General features: G+C 47.1%; 1 pseudogene; it reads left to right on the top strand.

Moving 5' to 3' along the window:
* Positions 1 to 258: 258 nt before the first annotated feature.
* On the top strand, positions 259 to 755 carry LOC127196210 (40S ribosomal protein S10-like; annotated as a pseudogene).
* The last annotated feature ends 14,076 nt before the right edge of the window (positions 756 to 14,831 follow it).

Genomic DNA, 14,831 nt, shown 5'->3' with positions numbered 1-14,831 from the left:
CATTCTCCTTGTCTTTCTTTCATGGCTTCCTTCTGGGCTGGACTTCTTTTCCAGGCAGGTCCAACAGCACCGTGAAGACCCGTTATTCACACAGGTTACCTGAGTTGCTCAGGGCTCTCTTGCAAAGGACCGATTCAGAAGCCCACACTTAGGACCACCAGCTCACTTTCAGGCTGGTGTTTTTTTCAGAGCTTTGATGTGCATAAGAATTGCCCTGGGTCCTTTCCAGCCTCTGCCTTGAACCCTGCAGCCTCTGCGATGTTGACGTCTAAGAAGACCCGAATTGCTATCTATGAACTCCTTTTTAAGGAAGGAGTGATGGTTGCCAAGAAAGATGTCCATGTGCCCAAATACCCCGAGCCGGCAGACAAGAGTGTACCCAACCTCACATAATGAAGTCCATGCAGTCTCTCAAGTATTGAGGCTACGTGAAGGAGCAGTTTGCCTGGAGACATTTCTATTGGTACCTTACGAATGAGGTCATCCGGTGTCTCTGAGATTACCTCCACCTACCTCCTGGGATTGTGCCCATCACACTGCACCACAGCTGTCCTGAGACTGGCAGGCCTTGGCCCTAAGGTCCAGATGGTGAGCTACCTGCACGATTCACAAGAGGGGAAGCAGGCAGAGACACCCACAGAAGGAGTGCTGTGCCTCCTGGTGCTGACAAGAAAGCTGAGGCTGGGACTGGCTCAGCGACAGAATTCCAGTTTAGAGGCGGCTTTGGTTGTGGAGGTGGTCAGCCACCACAGTGAGGTGGAAGAATGTGTTGTGTTGAATAAACTTTAAAGGAAAAAAAGAAAAGAAAAGAAAAAAGAATTGCTCTGGGACCTGATTAAATGCGGATCCTGACTTCAGTAAAGCTGATGCGCTAGGTCCTCCACTTTTCTGACCAGCTTCCGGATGAAGCCAGGCCTCTTCTAGGACTCACTCCTCAGGTGCCAGGAGACAGCTGTGAAAACTGCCTCCCACCCAAAATAAATAAATAAATAAATAGTAATAAGTAATGAAGATAAAATATAGATAAATTAATAAAATAAAAAATAAAAATATTAAGATAAGTAATAAAAAATATAAAATAAAAATGCTTGGTGATGCATTCCTGTGATCCAACACTCAAGAGGCTGGAGGAATAGTTTGAAGCCAGTCGGAGATCTGTATTAAACCTCTTTGAAACAAAAAAGCACACACATAGGTTAGGCCCCCATCTTCCAGTCTTTGCCCAGTCTAACCTCGGTCAAGTCCCTCAGTTGCTTACTAGGAAAATCCAGACGGTTGGGCACAAACTGGCTCTTCCTGTCATTGTTTCTTGTAAGCCTCTGCACACGCAACTGTCATCTCCTGCCCATTGACTCACCTTGTCGGTAGAAAACAACTTCTGGTTTCTACCACCAAAGACTGATTTTTTTCTTTTCTTGAGCTTTCTATACGTGAAGTCATGTAGAATGTCCTCTCATGTCGAGTCTCTGATGCTCAGCATAGTTTCTATTGCTAGCAGGAGGTTCTGAAGAAGTCACTGACGGTCAAGTCAGAGCCCCGGGTCACTACAGTCACTACACCCTGATGTTGGGGTCACTTTTCTATTGCTTTGAAAAGACACCAGACCAAGGCAACTTGGAGAAGGAAGAGTTTAAATGGAGCTTGCTTACAGTTTCAGAGGGTTAGAGTTTGCGACCACCATGGCAGGGAGCATGGCATAGGCAGGCAAGCATGACACTGGAACAGCTGCTGAGCTCTTCTGTCAGGGTCCATAGGTTGGAGACAGAGCAAACTAAGAAGAAATAGCATGGGACTTTTGGAACCTCAAAGCCCAACCCCAGTGACACACCTCCTAATCCTTCCCAAACAGTTTTACCAATGGGGACCAAGTATTCAGACTTGTGAGCCTATGGGGAGCCATTGCTATTCAAACCAACATAGTGTGGTTCAAGGGCAGCTTGGGCTGTGTGTGTGGTCTGAAGGAGACCGGCCCCAGAGGCTCATATATTTGAATGTTTGAGTCCCAGTTGGTGGCATGTTAACAAAGGATTATTAAATTGTAGCCCTGTTGGAGGGGATGTTCCATTGGAGGTGGGGATTGAAGGAAGCCCAAACCAGGCAAATGCTAAATTATTATTTGGAAAACATAAACCAAGATCTGAGGCTCCCAATACCAGGTCTGTGGCTAGGTGCCACCTGTAATGAATTCTTACCTTCTTCAGGGGGAAAAAAAAAGGAAAGGAAGTGAGTTTGAGTCAGTGCCAGGTTGTGTGTGTGTGTGTGTGTGTGTGTGTGTGTGGTGTTGGAGATGAACCCTTGTGGCTGGCACGATAGACAAGTGCTCCGCCATTGAGAGCCACATTTTCAGCCCCCTCCCCACTTGTCTTTTCCTTTTATTTTGAGGCAGGCTGGCCTCGAGTTATGATCCTTCCGCATTGGCCTCCTGAGCACTTGGAGGTCTGGGCATATATCCCTGTCCTCAGCTAATTTTGCAGCACTTTCTAAGTGCTTCTCAGCAAGGGCCAGGAAATGGCCTCATCATTAACGCGTCATAAAACTATACCTGAGAGAAGGCGATGGAGTGCCTGTGGCTGAGTGGTAGATGGGAGGGTTTGGTTTTACGCGTGCTGGCCTCTGGGCTGGTTTGAGCTCTGATACTCTGCCTTTCCATCTGGCTCCTTAAAGGCGATCTCATACATCTCGCCACAGTGCTTAGAGTGCCGGCCACAAAGCACTTAGGAGAGGAGCCAGGCAGGGGAGTGCCCGCCCTTGCTCCCAATCAAGGAATCCTCCGCCTGGCCTTGCTGGCCGCCTTGCCTGCAGGGGCCTGGGATGGGATTGTGACTTGCAAAATCGGCCTATTGCACTGGTTTGCTAGGGCCGCCGGAACCAAGAAGCAAAAACTGAGCAGATGTCTCAGTGCTGCCAGCTAGAAGGCAGGATTAAGGCTCCCTCCAAAGCTTGCTGAGGGCCACTTTCTCCCATTAGCCTCATGCCCCCTTTCCTCCATGACAGCCTTACTGAATTATAGTTTATACCAATGACCCTCCCTTTACACACATGGTCACATTCTGAAGCCCTAGAGGTTAGAACCTCAACATATGAACTGGGGGACTCAGTTCTACCAATGCCGCCTATCTAGAAATGCTTCCATCCTGGGATGGCTACATAATTTCAAACCCCTATCACTGGTCCTCCAAGTTTGTTAAAGAAGAAATATTTAATGCAAGGGAAGACATAGGGAGTCACTATCTCCCATTAGCATCGTAGCCACTTGCCTTATGACTTACCCCAGAGCAGTGCCAAGCCTGCTGGGTTGCATCCAGGGCGCACTGAGGAGCACATGATGCTTTAGGATTCACTGCAAAAGTGCAGTGGCTCGAGGCTTCCTGAGTAACATGCAGGGGGACAAACAGTGCTGAAAGGACAGAAAGCGAGAGTCGCTTGAGTAGAAGAGTGTTGAGAATGTGAGCGTCAAGGCTAAGCAGAACCTGGCTTGCTACGTGCTATCATATGGAGGTGTTTAAGTGTGTCCCCCAGAGGTTCACACTGTGGGAATGCTGTCTTGGTAGAAACTTCAAGGGAGGGCAGTGAGAGAAGCTTAAGTCACCAGGGGTGCTGGTCTGAGAAGGGTTAATAGAGTTAGCTGCTGAGAGAAGGTCATTCTGAGCAAGCCTGGTACCTCCCTGAACCTCTCACGTTTCCTTCATTTGCTGTATAATCTCTTCCTCTTCCCTGGGATTGTGCTATGATGCCACAACACAGGCAGAAAGCTCAAACCAGAAACAGATGCCAGCCTTATGTTCTTAGACTTCCAATACAACAGAGAGTTAACTAGTACAGCTGTCACCAGCTTTGTGACCCAGGGTACCGGCCTAAACTATCTGAGTCTTTGATTCCATTGGCTACAGATGGGAATTTTTAGTGACGCCCCTCCAGGGTAGAGTGGAGGGGACATTGTACAGGTAGTGTATTTAGCCTAGCAATGATGCCCAGTGTTCAAGGGGTGGTACCCTAAAGCTGTTCAAATAGTCCATCAGAAGGTTCATGGATGCTGGAGAGGGAGAGTGACAGGTGTCCTGGTTGAACGCCTGGCAAAGGAGTCTGCCGTAGTCACCTGTGTTTCTGGCTTTCCTTCTGGCTCTTTGAGTGGACACTGTGTCATAGAACCAGGAAAACAGTGTGCTCTCCTACTGAGGGAAATTCTGTGATTCATTTTTGCTTGGTTTGGCTAACTGCTGTAAGGAGAGCACTATGGGAAATCTCTACTAAGTTACCTGAGCAATGCGTTGGCCTAGGGAAACTTAAGAAAATGGTGGGAGAGGGTTAATCATTCACTGGGTGTGGGACCAAAGGGTCCTCTTCCTGAGAGTGCCAAGCACAGCACTTAGTCAGTGTACACACTTTCAGTAAATCAAGAACGGGGCATTGCAAATCAGTGATATGCTCCACAGACTTAGAATGAGGGAGCACCTGGGACGTTCATACATGAAAAAAAAAAAAATAGATTCCAGAAGTTACATTTAAAAGTTTCTCTCTCACCTAGGCCACAGCCAAAGCCAGGCTAGGCAGCAGCTTGCCGAGCATGAACTCTCCATGGACTGACCTTGCTCTCCCGCACATAAGGTGGAGGCAGGTGGCACATGCAGGCAAAATCAGGATACAGCACACACTTACATGCATAACCTGAGCCCCAGAGTCTGCCATTGTGAGGAAGCGTCAGGAGACACAGAGCATGGCCTACGGACTTCAGAGAGCACTATGACAGATCACTGCGCAGAGCAAGGAAGAGCTAGGCCAAGGCTGCGCCTGATCCAGCCTGGAAACCAGCTACATGGCTGCTTGTGGCTTCCAGTGGGACCACATACATGCCCCTCGAATCAAAGTCTTTGCATTTGAAGAGTGGAGACACAGGGTCATGTCTGTCACTCATCCTGTGTGCCTTGTACCTTGAAGTGAGCAGGAGGACGGAGCCCTGGAGGCTACACACTTTGCAAAGGCCTTGTCATCCAAGCAGGAGAATGCTGATAAAAGTTAATGTTTTGCATATTTATGACCCCCTTAAGTGCAGCCAGCCTTGGAATCTGGAGATGCAACTCAGAAAAAACAAACAAACCTAGTCTGTTCTAACACCACTGCTCATTGGCTCACTGAAAGGTGTCACTCAGTGTAATTTTGGGGTGATTTAAGGGACTCTATAGGGCAATTTTGACTGAGTGCAAAGCTTTACCATGTGGACTAAGCATGCAGCCTAACCTACATTTTATAGGTACAGGAACCTGTATTTAGTTCCTGTACATTGAAGAGGGAGAGTTAAGTCCTAAAGGATAAAGCAGGTTAAGACCAAAGTAGACAATTCAATTCGAACTGCACAGGCTCTGAAGCATCTGTCAAAGTCAAAGGCTGGTGCCTGGGACATATTCCTCCGTGTGCCGGGTTGTGTGTTAGGAACTGTGTACGTCATAATACCCTCACTGCTACAAAAAGGTTTAAGACGCTCACCCTTAGGAAGAGACGAGATTCATTTCAGCTCGCAGTTTTAGAGGTGATTTACTGGCTGATCTCATTCCTCTCAGGCCTGTGGGAAGGTAAGCACACTGTGACAGGAGCACATGGTAAAGCCAGACTGCTCACCCCAAATCCAGGAAGCAAAAGAGAGCAAGGAGGAGCCCGAATCCCCAAAGCCTGGTTACGGCACACCCTTCCCCTCGAGTGACCTAAGGGTCTCCCACAAGTCCCACCACCCTTTCCAGTGGTGCCATTCAGAGGACCAAGCCTTGAACACTCGGAACCTCTGAGTCCAAGGTCCCACAATCCCTTTGGGGATCATTTGGCGCCCACTTCACAGCAGGAAGACCCTGTGCCCAGAGACCCAGCCTTCATTTTGCACCTTTGTCCTCTCTAGTGGCCTCAAATGACCCAAAGGTGGCCAGAGAAGCAGCACCAGAGACGTTTGTCAGGAAGTGGGTCCCAGGCCTGACATCTGCATAACGATTTAGCCAGAGTAATAATCAGGCCACGTTCTGGGCACAGCTAGTCAGCCAGGAGCCTTGAGAGAAAGATGTGGCAGGGCTATGTTACTTAAGTTACTTGGCCTGAGGTCGGTGCTCAGTTCTAAGGAGAAGCTTAGAATATATATATATATCAGAGGCAAAACCCCAGATCAGGAGCTGGCTGGCCTTCTGACAGAGACTTCAGAGCAGTGACATGACCCTTCTCTGTATTAGTCACTTTTACATCACTGTAACAAAACACCTGGAAGATACAACTTACAGGGAGACTAATCTATACTGGTTCATTGTTTCAGAGACTTCAGGCTCTCATAGAGGGGAAGGCAAGCTTGTGGAAGCACGTTGCAGAGTCTGTTCAGATCAATGCGGATCAGGACGCAGAGAGGGTGCCTGAGCCAGTAGCAGGGCTACAGCCTTCAACAGCCTTCCTGTAGACCTACTGATTCCAGTCTGGTCCCTCCTGTAGGTTCCGAAGGCCCCACACACAGTGCTGCCATCTGGGGAGCACCGCTCAGAGTATGACTGTATGAGGAACGTTCCAGATTCAAGCCATACGGTCTTCCTTCAGGCCTAATGAGAGCCACTCACAGCTGCTCTGCCGAGGGCTTCAAAGGGCGGCCTGGCTGGACCCTGATGACCCTTAGATTTGGATCATGTGGGGACCCTAGAGATCTATAAGGCAGCGTCTATCCTTGGAGAAGGAAGGATGGCAGGTGGGATGGCGAGAATAAGAATGTCCCCCATAGGCTCATATATTTGAATGTTAAGTTATGGGGAGTGGAACTCTTTGAAAGGATTAGAAGGATTGAGAGGTGTGGCCTTGTTGGAGGAAGTATGTCACTGGATGTGGGCTTTGGGTTTCAAAAGGCCATGCCAGGCCCTCTATATATATATACATATACCTATGCATATACATTTCTAACACACATACACACACATATCCACACATATGCATATATATCTGTTTACAGATCAGGATGTAGCTCTCAGCTACCTCTCCAGCACCACACCTGCCTGCCGCCATGTCCCCTCCCCCTGCCCTCCACCTGCCATGATGACAATGAACTCAACCTCTGAATCTGTAAGCCAGCCCCCAAGTAAATGTTTTCTATACGCGTTTCCTCGGTCACGGTGTCTCTTCAGAGCAACAGAACACCAAGGCAGCAGGAATTGCAAGTTAGAGTTCTCAGCAGGAAGATTCCCAGGCCTTGGGTGAGATGTCTCCCTGGAGTTGATGTGCTGGAGACTTAGTTCCAAAGCTACACGCCCACAGATTTGGAGGAAGAGCCTCTGGGCGGTGGTTAGTATGCAGGGTGTTAGCAGCATTGTAAGCAAACCAAGCTAGCATGTTTCCTCTGTCTCTGTGATTTCCTTTGCCTTGTTATAATGCAGCAAGAAGGCCCTCGCCAGATGTTGGCCCAATTCTCTTGGACTCTCCAGCCTCCCACGCCGCGAGCTTAACACACGTTTATGATAAATACATTCTCTTGAACATTTTTATAGCAACAGAAAGCAGGCTGGGACAGCTCACATAACAAGGTGGATGAGGATGAGGAGGACACAGAGTCACACACAGGATGGATACAGCAGCATAGAGCATCTGTGCTTTGGCTTGGGATGGCACCCAGCACCTAGGGCTGCAGCAAAGGTAGGTGCAGGTCAGCCTGTAAGCTCGGTCACCATACAAGGCTTCTGCTCCTAAGTCTGTGACTTGATTCCTAATTCAACTGGCGTCATGACTGCTGCAGAACTGCTGTCTAATTAGTGAGAAATGAAGCAGGCACATCTGTGGGGCTGAAGATGGCAAAGAAACCCTATTTGGGAGCAGCAGGGGAGGCAGAGACCACGGATTCTCTGTGGACTGTGCTCCCAAGCCACGGCTTTACCAGAGAGGAGAGCAGAGCACGCAGCCCCGGCTGGCCTGGGACTCGCCATGTAGATGAGGCACCTGCCTCAACTTCCAGAGTGCTAGGACTGCAGACAAGTATCAATGGCTGCCACTCAGTACTTGCTTTTCTGTTGGCCCCAGTGCCAACAGCCTTGATCTCCTGAACCTCCAGGCTGTTTTTCCACAGAGGCCACCTCCTCCTGATAGCACACTGTCAGTCTCCACTTCTTCCTTCTTCAGCATCTGGGTCTCTTCCGCAGTGAAAGGCTGGTCTCAGAAGGCTGTCGGCCTCAGCGTAACTCTGCCCTGGGAGTCAGTCTGTCTATATTCTTGTCTCAGTGCCCTTTCCCGTAAGTCATCTAGGAAGGAGCTCAGTCTGCATCCTGTCTGGAGATCGATGGTGCTAATGGTTTCTGGTCCATTAGAGGCAGAAGGCAAGTCAGCAGTGAGTCACTTATCAGCCCAGCCAGGCTGGGTGTGGTGGAAAGAAAACCTGGTCCCCTGACAGACAGCTCCATCCCACAGAAGAATCCTTGTCCTTCCTCTTCCTAAGGACACGCCTCCCCTAACAGAGTCACCCTGAGAAGCCATAGTATAGCTGTACAGGCAAAGGTCCTGTCCCCAAAGACTGCAGGTTAGGCTGATTTATTTATACAGAACACTTTTCTCTGAGGGTGAAGACTTCAAGGAGGCACATAGGTGGAGATGCATATTTTGTGCTGTGGCACCTGCAACTGTCTTCTCAGTGTGGTTCAAAGATTATGGGTTTTGGGGATCTCAGAAATAGGGTCTCATTCTGGGAAAGAGCTCTGTGGGCAGCAATGAAGATCGCTTTTGTCTTTGTGTATGGATCCCACTGAAGACACGTCTCATCACCTTCTCGCTGGGTCATTTTCACAGTGAGCTCCGTCTGCTTCCTGAGCACACCTTCACTGAGGGGCCCATCACAGCACCCATGCAGCCAAGATCCCATTTATTATATCATTTCTAGGGATGTGGTCAGTGGTAGAACACTTACCTAGCATACATGAGGCCCTGGATTTGAGCCCCAGCACTGGGGGGAAAAATTTTACCAAATGAATGCATAGGTTAAAATACATTGCTAGTTTTTCCAGTGCCTGTATTTTAGCAACAATGATTTATGCAAATTTCCGCTTCTGATGGTATCAAAAGCCAGTATCTCAACTGTGGATGATGGCTGGAATCTTCCCACCCCGTGGGCCACAACTTTTGGGAATGATGACAGAATTGAGGGGAAATGGCATTATTCCAAATACATCTCAAAACCACAGGTGGATAAGCGCTAGCTTCCTGTTTTGATGTGCTACCAGGTCAGAACCGTGCTGGCACACGCTCCATCTGTCAAGTGTAATCATGGGGCTTTGATAGTTTGATTATAGTTGCAGGATTGCAGCCCAGCATGTGACTGGTGTTGAATTAAGCCATGCCTACTACAAAGGGACAGCTCTTCTTCCCTAAATTAAAGCTGGTACACACAGCTTTCTGCCTGTGGGGATTCCTATCTACCCATTGGTTGCTAAAAGGGAACCAACCCTTTTCTTGTTTGGCCTCTAGCAGCTTTGTCTCCACTATTGGTGGCCTCTAGGAACTCAACTTAGTGTGAGTGCCAACTATTGAAATTTGTCATAAATAATGCACTTGCTCCTCCTCCCTCCCCCGCCGCCCAAATGATTTGAATTTTGGGCAATCGAGTAAGGGCAACCACTAACAGTTCACCACTTCCAGTACCAACCAAAATAGAACACACACACACACACACACACACACACACACACACACACACACACATTTGCTCTTGAGCACACTTGTGTTTTAGCTACATGTCAGTCTGTGCATCACTTGTGTGCCTAGTGCCCAAAGAGGCCAGAAGAAGGTGTTATATCTCTTGGAACTGGAGTTACAGCTAGTTGTGAGCCATCTACCATGTGGGTGCTGGGAATCGAACCTGAGCCCTCTGGAGGAGCAGCCAGTGATCTCAACCACTAAGCCATCATTTCAGGAGCTCAGCTGAGATTTTGATGGTGGTGGCTGAATGATTGGATTTCTGTAAGGAGGGTTGCCATCCAATAATACGAGTGCCTTGGCTGTCAAGCAGGAGTTGTGTTTGTTTGTTTGTTTGTGGTTTTAAACAAAGACACCCTGGAGAAACAGAGGAAGAATCTGCCAGAATCACTGAGTCATTTAAACCTATTGTGACCTAGACTTGACATTCTACGTGTAATGAGAAATGTGTGTGTGTCTTTTTTTTTTAATTAATTTATTTATTATTATGTACACAGTGCTCTGCTTGCATGTACTCCTGCAAGCCAGAAGAGGGCGCCCTATCACATTACAGATGGTTATGAGCCACCATGTGGTTGCTGGGAATTGAACTCAGGACCTTTGGAAGAGCAGGCGGCGCTCTTAACCACTGAGCCATCTCTCCAGCCCCATGTGTGTGTGTCTTACTCAGTGTTCCCTCACTGTAAAGAGACACCATGACCAAGGCAGCTGCTATAAGAGAAAGCATTTGAGGTTGGCTCACAGTTTCAGAGGTTTTGTCCAGTATCATCACAGCACGAAGCATAGCGCACACAGGCAGGCATGGTGCTAGGCGGGGAGCTGAGAGGTCTACATCTAGATCTGAAGGCTTTTGAAACCCAGAGCCCACCCCCCAGTGACATACTTCCTCCAGAAGGCCACACCTACTCCCACATACTTCCAAATCCCTCTCAAGTAGTGCCACTCCCCTTTTAAACATGTGATCTGTAATGCTTTGAGCAAGCTCAGGAACGTGTTCCCCATATTTCCTTTGTGAACTTAAGACCTTGAATTGAACTTGCTCAAGAATGTGCACTCTATAGTGAGCAGTGACCCAGTACTCCTCTTCCTGTGGGGTTGTCAGTCTCTCCTCTCTCTCTCTCTCTCTCTCTCTCTCAGCTCCTGTTGCACTTTTTGGCTTTGCATACAAATCCTCCTGTTTCCTTATTTGCTGTGGTGGAGGTTTGAGCAACAATGGCCTCCATAGGCTCACGTGTTTGAATACTTGGTCCCCAGTTAGTGGAACTGTCTGGGAAGGATTAGGAGGTGTGGCCTTGTTGGAAGACATGTGTCACTGGGGACTTTGAGGTTTCAAAAGACTTGTGCCATTCCCCGTGTGTTTTTTCTTCTTGTTGTTTGTGCATTGGGATATGAGGGCTTCCCTTCTGCTTCAGTGTCCTGCCCATCTGCCTGCCAGCTGCCACGCCCCCTACTCCTGCCATGATGATGATGATGGTGATGATGATGGGCTCTTATCCCTGTTGAACAGTATTCCCACTCCCCCAAATCCTTCTTCCTATATGTTTCTTTGTTTACCACAGTTACAGAAAAGTAACTAAGACATCAAGTGTGGTGACACACGTGTAATCCCAACATTTAGAAGGTAAAACGCAGGCAGATCAGTAGTTTAAGGTCATCCTTGGATACGTGGCAGATTCTGGGCAACCTTGTCTGCAAGAGATTACCTCAAAAACAAAAAAAAAAGAAATTAAAAAAGTTATATATTTCTTTTGTTAAATTCATACCTCGGTGTTTTATTCATTTATTTTAACTTTTTAACTTTTTTTTAATGTATCTGACTATTTTGCCTGCATGTATGTATGTCTAGGTATCATCTGTGTGCCTGATGTCTGAAGAGGCCTGAGGAAGCCACAGATCCCCTGGAACCGGAGTTACAGACAGTTGTTAGCTGCCATGGATGCCAGGAACTGAACCCAGATCCTCTGCCAGAGCAGGGAGTGCTCCTATCTGCTGAGCCATACCTCTGCTCTTCATTTATTCCTGCCGCTGTCACAGCGAGCAGTTGTTTGCTCCTCTTGTACAGAGAAGCTCTTTCTTGCACAGAGTTCTGCCTTACTCAAGTATTCCAGGCACCTGAAGATTCCAGGCCTTTCTGGTTAATTCCCAGCTGCTTCACAACTTATTACCTAGACACAACCCTTATAATAAATGTCTCTCTTCGCTCTGCTCCAATAAGGCTAAACGAATTAAATTATCCTTTCCAGGGGCTTATTATTTTAGAAAATGCTTTTTTTAACTTCTGCTTTTTAGCTCAAATGCAATTAACAGGAAAATGAAAATGTGGCTTACCATGCTTTCTCAAATCTGTTAAATAACCCTATTTTAAGAAAAATAAGGCAGGAACGGTTCCCCAGCCACTTTCTTTGGGAAGAATTCTCTTCCTTGGGATATTTCTGTCAGATCTTTTGGCAACATGATTTTCAGATGCAACATATGTGAATTTTAAGTCTTTTTCTCCTTAGGAATAACCAGAAACAGCATAAAATAGAGTTCAGAGATAGAAGAGAAAGGTGTTATAAAGAAGGAACAGTGGGGCTGGCATGGTGGCCCACACTTGTGGTCCAAGCACCTGGGAGATGGAGGCAGCAGGTTAGGAGTTCAAGGTCATCCTGTGCTACAGAGTGAGTTTGAAGCTTTGAGAGGAGTGGAAGAAGCAGAGGGAAAGGTGTTTTGTGGCATGGGCAGCACCATTCCTGAATGGTGAGGAGATTTGCAGAGGAACCCTGGTACCCAGGAGGATGCAGCTGGCTGCAGTTACGTCACCAAGATCAGAGAGGAAACAAAGCAGGCTCTCTCTTTTAAGTAAATTTAATATACAGAATAAAAAGAATATATGTATATTTTTAAAAAAGATTTGTTTACTATGTATAGTGTTCTGCCTGCATGTACACCTACACACCAGAAGGGGGCACTAGATCTCATTATAGATGGTTGTGACCCACCATGTGGTTGCTGGGAATTGAACTGAGGACCTTTGGAAGAGCAGTCAGTGCTCTTGACCTCTGAGCCATCTCTCCAGCCCATATTTTCTAATAAATACAGTGGTGTCTGCTCTTGGGGCATGCAGGGTCCATAGCCATGGGCGATGCAAAGTGTCTGCTGCACTTCACTGCCGAGAGTTGGATGTACTGAGTTCAGTGTCTTCTCTGCTCTTGGGCCTTTGCTTTTAAATTTATAGGGCAAGAATGCATTTGTCCTCTATTTTTTCCCCATACTCTCTACACCATTCTACCGTAGGAAAATGAATATTCAGTCTATACCATCTGTCATTACTAATGTATAGTCAATATTTTCATTGTAAGTATACTACTTTATTAGGTGGGTATTTTTGCATTAATCAAACCTTGAACTACTTTAAGTCCTTCCTACTGCAGAGTGAGACATAAGAACACCAAGTGTTTAGGGCTCTCATTGTTCATCTCTTCCCAACTCTGCCAGCTCCATTCTTCCCACAAAATACAACGTGGCCACTTTCTAAATGCCCAACAATCATCCTTAGTTGGCCACAAGCTTTGTGAAACCAAGGACCTACCCACCACACCTAGCCTCTGTCTCTGGCACATGGAACCAGACTCATACTAGATGCTCGTCATAAATGATTTAAATATTTCCTCATACAAATAAACGCACAACTCATAAGTTGTGCAATTTCCAGCCAAGGAACAACTCCTATGGCCTTGGAGATGTTCATACTCTCTTGGTGGGAATACCAGCTAATGGAGCCACATGGAAATCAGTTTGGAGCTTCATCAAAAATGAAAAAAACTAAAAATACAACGACCATCTGGGCCAGCTGTACCCTGCTTGGAATTTACTGGAAGGAATCTGAGTCAGCATATGACAGTCACCTGCACACCCATGTCTATTGCAGCAGCAGCCAAGCTGCAGAACCAGCCGAGGGGCCTCTCAGTAGGCAAGTAAAGAAGACACTGTGTTACATGCACGGTGGCATTTTATTCAGCCACCAAGAGGAGTGGAATAGTCTTTTTTTTTTTTTTTTCAGGTAAATGGGTGAAATACAAGGTCATAGAGTCAAAGAAATTTGTCAATCCAGTAATACAAATATTGCATTGTAGACTTCACTAAAGAAAAAGAGACTTGGGGCTGGAGAGATGGCTCAGCAGTTAAGAGTACTGACTGCTCTTCCAAAGGACCCAGGTTCAATTCCCAGCACCCACATGGCAGCTCATAACTGTCTGTAACTCCAAGATCTGACACACTCATGCAGACATACCTGCAGGCATAACACCAATGCACATAAAATAAAAATAAATAAATTTTAAAAAAAGAGAGAAAGAGACTTGAAATCAGGGTAGGGACAGTATTTGGGAAGAGAAAGGGGACATTGTGGGGAGCATAAGGGATGATAAGGGGATGGCAGGAATAATCAAACTAGCACATTTGCACAGAATGTCATAGTGAACCCATCACTTGGTGTGATAATACATCACCTTCATACCAGAGCAAAGTAAATACACACACACACACACACACACACACACACACACACACGTGCCTGAAGGCGAGTCACCAGCCAGTGACCTTGGAAGCACTCTTTACCCTGAGCTGCTAATCGGCTCACAGACCACAAGATACTGCCCACTTGTCTGACAGCTGTATTTGTGTCTCACCTCTAACTCACAACAGATTTTGAGCTGAGTTCCATAAAAGTCCTAGGTGTTACAAATAGCAAAAGAAAAGAAAAAAAATTACTGCTAATTTGGAGTACAGATCATTAAAATATGGTGTGACGGCCACATGCAAACGGATTGGCAGGAAAACACTAGGACATTCAGAAGTGAATCAGCTGGCACTAAGAGATTAGCACATGATAAGGCTGACGGACTAATCAGCAGAAGAAACATGGCTTAGGGACATCTCCCTAGAGAAAACCCTCAAGCTGAATGGCCGTCTCCATATCTGAATCACAGGCGTTACAGATGGGTTGGAAATATATGTTGGAGAAGGAGCAGAGTCATTCGGGTGCTAGAGGGACACACGGGCAATGGCAGAAAAGGGAAGAACCTCACACGCATGGCGCTAAACATGTCTATGTCCCGGTGATGAAGAAGGCCGCTGCCCTTAGTGACGGGAGAACACTGGCTGCCCTT

This window comes from Acomys russatus, chromosome 12 (assembly GCF_903995435.1).
Source record: "Acomys russatus chromosome 12, mAcoRus1.1, whole genome shotgun sequence".
Taxonomy (NCBI): Eukaryota; Metazoa; Chordata; class Mammalia; order Rodentia; family Muridae; genus Acomys; species Acomys russatus.
Note: the sequence above shows the minus strand (reverse complement) of the source record. Positions and strands in the feature narration are given on the sequence as shown.